Below are 6,927 nucleotides of genomic sequence, written 5' to 3'. Positions count from 1 at the left end.
TGGAGAGAGAGTGTGTATGTTTGAGGGTGAGATAGAGGGACACAGAAGGAGATATGGAGGGAGATATAGATATAGATGGAGGAGAAAGAGAGAGAGAATAATATTTCCTACACTAGATGCATTGATTTCAATGTAGATGGTGATTTCTAATCCTATTTTATTGCTTGCACTAGATGCATTGATTTTAGTTTAGATGTTGATTTCTAATAATATTTGATTGATTGAACTATATGCATTAATTTCAATGTAGTGATTTCTAATCCTATTTGATTGCTTGCACTAAATGCATTGATTTTAGTGTAGATGTTTTCTAATTCTATTTAATTGCTTGGACTAGATGTATTGATTTCAGTGTAGAAGTTGATTTCTAATTATATTTGATTGCTTGCACTAGATGCATTGATTTTAGTTTTGATGTTGATTTCTAATCCTATTACATTGCTTGCATTATATGCATTTATTTCAGTGTACATGTTCATTTCTAATCCTATTTGATGGCTTGTGTTATATGCATTGATTTCAGTGTAGATGTTGATTTATTATTTGATCTAACTAGATGTATGATGGTACATTAATTTTAAAGTGATTGGATTAACAATGTGAATTGATTTTAGTGTAAGCACAAAAAAGTATTGATAATAAGTATTGATTTTTGTGTTTTAGTAATTCAACCTATTAATATTGGATAGTAAGAGAGAGAATGTATGATGTTTACTACAATAACTCGAGTTAAAGATTTGAATGATTTACGATTTCAACTCTTCTTTTCATATAATCGATATGAAAATATGGTAAAACTAACAGGGGTGACAATAAGAATAGTAGAAGAAAATAGTTTGAGATTAATCACAATTAAGACTATTATTATTTGACTACATTCTTATTATTCACATTTTATGTCATTCAACATTATTACACTTTCATTTTGTATTCAAATTTTTTATTTCATTATTAAAATTATTAACAATATCTATCATCTCAACAAATTGAGGTAACTGAGAAAATTTAAAATTAAAACTACTCTTCAAGATATATTTAGTAATACTTGGAGGGCCACTATTAAGAATTAATTAGTTTTTGAAAGTTGTGATACCTAAAATTAAATGAAATAGATGTGCAGTATCAAACTTCCTGCAAACTATTGACAAAATTGTCTCCTTCCTTCATCACCAACTAATTACCAATACAAAATTACATACACATATAGAAATATAACACAATACATTCACAAACATTATACTATCCAAATCCAAACGCATAAACACACAAAACACTCAAAGCATCCAAACACAAACCATTCAAGGCACACAATATAGACTAAATTAAAGAAGAGAATGATATGGTCATGTCAAGCAAAGAAAACATAGTGGAAATTTCAAAGTATGAAGTTTATCTCAAACATATACATAATAATGGTAATCTAAAAATGTGACAGTGTTTCCCTCAACTAGAAGCAACCTACATCAATCTAACTCTAGATCTATCATGCACCGAGAGGGATCAAATTCCTTTAGGTACAAAATTTTCATCAAATTCTACATTCCAAAAAGAAGGTTTGCACCTCGAGGGATTTAATCCTTCTTAACGCATGATAGATATGGAGTTCGATGAATCTAGGATGGTACTTTATTAAGGTACGATAGACCATATTGATCTTAGTGAATCATCACTATCATCATCATCAATAAAATATTTCAATCATATAAATTAATCACTTGAAAAATACATTTATTTAATAAATAATTATAATAACTTTATTATAAATTAATATTACGATATTATGAATTAGTTGGCCAATAGTTACATAATCACTTAGCTTTCTCCACCCAAAACACAAATGCTCACGTCAAATCAAGGTCAATGCTCGACCAGATCGATGTATTCAAATTTCCACGTGTCTTCGAGAATCAAGGAATCAAGCCTTACATAAGTGACTTATTGGAAAAATCAACCATCACTGAAATGATTGGTACCTATGAATGATACCAGTCTACAAAGACTAAAATGACTGGTACCTGTTAGCCCCTAAGGTGTAGTGCTACTATTTTTAGCAGAAATGTCCCTTGTTTTAGCTCCAATGGCCACGTCTCCTCTTGCTTTGCTTTGGCCATAAGCCGGACTTCAAAATATTACTCTCGCATCTATAATTGCATCAGGTCCTGATCCAAATGGATCCAATGGTATAGTTAGGATTCTCCATCTATTCATTGAATCTATAAACTATTGAGCATTTGTGGTTGAAAGCCTTGTGAAGCTGAGGGTGTTTATGCATGTTTTGAGTGAAAATAGAGTTGAAACAGTCATCTGACTTGATCCAAACCTCAATCCATTCCAATAGTTCAGAGAACGATATTGAAGATTTATATGTTTCCAGGCATCTCCGAGCTACAACCTAAGAGAGCTTCCTGGAGTGCTAATAGTACCTATGAATGATACCAGTCTGACTGGTAGTTATGAACGATACCAGTCTGACTGGTAAGTATGAATTTTAGGTGAGCCATAGTTTCTTAATCGAAAACATATGAGATGAAACTGATATGTAATTTTCTAATGCTATATGTTTTTATAATAGTTAAATTATAAAATTTAAATGTGTATTAAGTTGTTTAAATTTTAACAAAGAGTTGAGGATTTCACAAAATAAAATATATTTGGCTAAATCGAGAGTTGCATAATATTAGTGAGAACATTAAATAAATGATTTATTTTCTATTCAACATTGCAAGTAATTATCTCAATCAAAATTCAATATAGTGAAAAAAACAACTTATGATTTACTTTACAAGCTTATTGCAAGTCAAATTCTTCAAATTCTACATTCCAAAAAAAGGTTTTCACCTCAAGGGTTTAATTCCTCTCGGTGCATGATAGATCGAGAATCTAGACTAGTACTTTCTTAAAGTCCGATAAACCATATTAGTCTTAGTGAATCATCTTCATCATCGATAAAATATTTTAATCATATATATTAATCACCTAAATAATACATTTATTTAATAAATAATTATAATAATTTTATTATGAATTAATATAATTATATTATTAAAAATAGTATTAATTAAAATTAAATAAAATCACCCAATCATTAAGATCAACCTTTTTTATTTGATTAAGAAATATTAATCCAAAAAACTTCTAAATATATATTTAAGTGCATGCTTCAAAGGATTTCTAATAGATCCAAAAGGACCTTTTGTAACCTTTTCTTTCTGTACTGGTGGAAACGAGCTAACTCTTGTGGGTCCAATCTCAAAGTAGCCAAATGTTTCACTTGTGAAAACATCTTAGCCGACTCAAACAAGTCATTGAAATCAACATCCTCATGGTTGAATTGTCTTATATTACTGAAACAGTGAAGTTCTATGCAACCTTATGGGGTCAAACTGTCTGCCATGAATGGTGGTAAGCTTTAAATATGTAATGTGATCGATTTCAAGAATATCATGCTTGAAATTATGTAATGCATAAACACCGCATTGGATGGGAAAGGAAGGCCAAAGTGACTTTTTAGATTCTTTTAGGGTCTTGGTTATCCCATCCCCTACAGCTTGGTAAGCAATTTCTCTGGCAAGTGGTTTATCTGGTACATACCATGGGAGAACATGGTGAGGTGCTATAATTCGAAAGACTCGGACATAAGTAAACAGTTCTTCCACAAACCACCTACCTATTGGTAAAATATCAATCTTGGTCTCATCAGATAACCTTGGGGCCCTCTTGTCAAAGATAGCTTGGTGGATGGGTAGCATAATTCCTTGGTCAATTTTGTAGAAATGGGTTTGAAAATTGGACTCCCACAGGATTTTGTGATATATAATGGGGGTAGGATCTTGAATAGTCCATTTCCACCCCATAGTTGGGAAACTGGTAGTGAAACCGACTGCATCCATACTGTAGGCACTCATAAAAAATGGTGGGAATTTTCTAGAGGTGACATATCGGTGTTGTCTATATTCCCAAATTTGTAAGGCAAGGTTGTTAGACAAGATAGTGCCCCAATCCATTATAAAATAGTTTACTACTGCATCAATTAGTGGAACCCACTCAATAGAGAATTCAGTGGTATCGACATATTCAAACAATCTACACATCATAGCTACAATATAAGAGTAGGGAGCATCAAGAGATGATATAGAATACACACCCGATTTATCATATTTGTGCTTGTTTGAATTGGACCTCCATTGCTTAATTGGGTCTGATGGTTCCTCATTCTCGGCTACGAAATGCTCGAGGAAGGCTTTATCATACACCTTCTTTGGGTCTAGTACATGTTTTTCAAGTCTTTCGCTATGAGGGATCCAATAATCATTTTCCTTGAGGTCTGGAATGCTCGGTCGGCAATGTTAATATTGTCTATTATCCATTTTACCATATTGGTGTATTGTAAAATCTTAGGTCCAACAACAATTCTGTGAAGGAAAGAACTTATAGCTTCAAAGTGGGAGGCTTCAGAAGAGGTAGTGGCATCTGTTGTTGCTTTACTTTGAATTATCCTTGGACCCTCGCTCTCCAGCAACTCGTACATGGTTTCCCATGAGGAAGTACCATTGTCAATAGTGCATGCTGTGTCTGAGAATAATGGGGGGATTTTTGTTACATCAGAAGTAGAGGATTGTGTAGCTCCGTTGAGTTTCTTTCCTTTCTTCAACTTAGTCATCTTATTACACAATTCTTTCTTGGGCGAAACCTACAAATTGAGAATACAAAGAAATGAAGAGCAATAGGAGTTAAACGCGGAAGGATAAAAACACACAAGGCTTTGAAATGAAGGAAAGGGAATTTTAAATGCGAATCAATCTGAACAGGCCATCAAATCTCCTTGGGATTTGAAATCATAAATACTGTTAGAATCCTTGAATAACTGAAATCATGGCTTCGCGTGGTTATTTATTATTCATTAATATAGCACATTGTAAAACCTTTTCAAATGGTAAATAAAACTTATCTTCGAGCACCCCACAGATATGCAATAACAATATCACTGTATCGGTTTATTAAGTATAAGAGATGTGCAATTATGATAATCTCATTATCGCAATATCGCAATCGAGGCTTATGACGTGCATGTCACAATTCTAGGAAAAGGTGACACTTTGCAGAGGTTTCTAAAATGGCTTTTGCATGTAACCCCCAGCTTCTAAAAATAGATCCCTAAAATCTAGGGATGATTTTTCTTTTTTTCTTTTTTCATTTTCAGTAAAACGTTGCCCGTGCATGCAAGGAAATATTTCACAGTCATGGAGGGAACCGGTCAACTTGTGAGCACATGTAACATAAAAAAAGCCTTGGGATGACTTCTGCGTAGTTTTTGGGCTAAGTGGCTCTCGCTGCCCCTCAAGCTCTGTGTAATTTCTAGATAGAAGCCAAGGTTTCTAGTTAGAACTGCGCAAATTTTGAGAGAAAGCCCAATGATGGGTTTCTCTGTGCAATTTTCTTGGGGAAGGCATCCTGCATACTCTGCGCAATTTTGGAAAGCGGTTCTGGCTGTCAGTATGCACTGCGTAATTCTGGAGAGAAAGGTTGACTACCCTCAAGTTCTGCACAATTCTCCAAGTTAGCACAAGAACCAGTTGAAGACTAAGTCACAGGAGGCCAACTTGCGGGTGAAAGGTAAACAAGTTAGCAAACACAAGCTGATAAGTCGAAGAAAATCAACTGAAAGCATAAGTACTTGGGCAGTGAAAGACATGCTGCCAAGGATGGTTGGTAGGGAGGCTCCAAAATGAAGTAGAGGAAAATTTTGGGAGGATGGTTGTAGCCGCTACAACAAGTTCTCAGGGTACTATCAGGTCCGAATAGAAGAGGAGGACAAGAAGAAAACAATGTTCACCGCATAATGGGGCTTGTACGCATACCACGTCATGCATTGTGGCCTAAAGAATGTGCTTGCTGTGTTCTCCTAAATTTTCATTGCCACCTTCAGAGACCACATCACTGGTTCTTGGAGGTATACATGGATGATTGGACAGTTTACAACCTATCGAAGAAGCATGCCAACTTACTTAGAGTAATTTTTGACTAGTGTAGATAGCTACAAATATCGCTAGACCTAAGGAAGTGTATCTCTGCAATTCCATTTGGTACGTCGTTGGGCCACATCAATTGCAAACACGGTGTTTGTGTGGACCCTCCAAAGGTTGCGACAATTTTAAATATGGAGCCGTCGGCCAATATGAAGTAGTTGCGATCAATGCTAGGCCACACAGGGTATTATCGCTGATTCATCCAAAATTATGCATCCATAACTACCCTCATGAAGAAGCTACTCCAGAATACGGAAACATTCAATTGGATGAAGACTTGTCAAGCGCCATTGAACATCCTAAAGGAAAACTTGGTAAGTTCTCCCATCTTAGTATACCTAGACTGGAACAAAAAATTCCACGCACATATCAATACATCAGGAATCGTGCTAGGGTTAGTGTTGGTGCAACCAGGGGAAGGGAACTTGGATCATTCAATATTCTTTGCATGTAGGAGGTTGTCAACTGTAGAAAAGAACTATACCACAACCAAGAGTGAAGATCTAGCCATGGTATACTCCTTGCAAAAGTTTCAGCACTATTTACTTGGAGCCCTGTTCAAATTCTTTACAGATCGCTCAACATTAAAATACTTGGTCAACGAGCCAGTCTTAGAGGGAAGAATATACAAGTGGCTACTGTTGTTCCAGGAGTTTACATTCGAGGTTATCATTAAACCAGGCCGGTTGAATGTGGGACCAGATCACCTCTCCAGAATAGAATCAAGGGAAATTGGGGGCTCCCTAGATGATCAACTATCAGATGCTAATTTATTCCACATAGAAGCAATACCTGACTACTTGGAGGAAATTGCATCTTTTCTATCCACAGGGCAATTTCCGGAGGGACATACAACAACACAAAAGTGACACATGGTGGTGTGAGAAGTTGACTATCAGCT

Source organism: Pinus tabuliformis, chromosome 1_2 (genome assembly GCF_031772625.1).
Source record: "Pinus tabuliformis cultivar Carrire ecotype Pingquan chromosome 1_2, CPIR1, whole genome shotgun sequence".
NCBI classification, from domain to species: Eukaryota; Viridiplantae; Streptophyta; class Pinopsida; order Pinales; family Pinaceae; genus Pinus; species Pinus tabuliformis.
The sequence above is the reverse complement of the archived record's forward strand: the minus strand, read 5'-3'. Positions refer to the sequence as shown.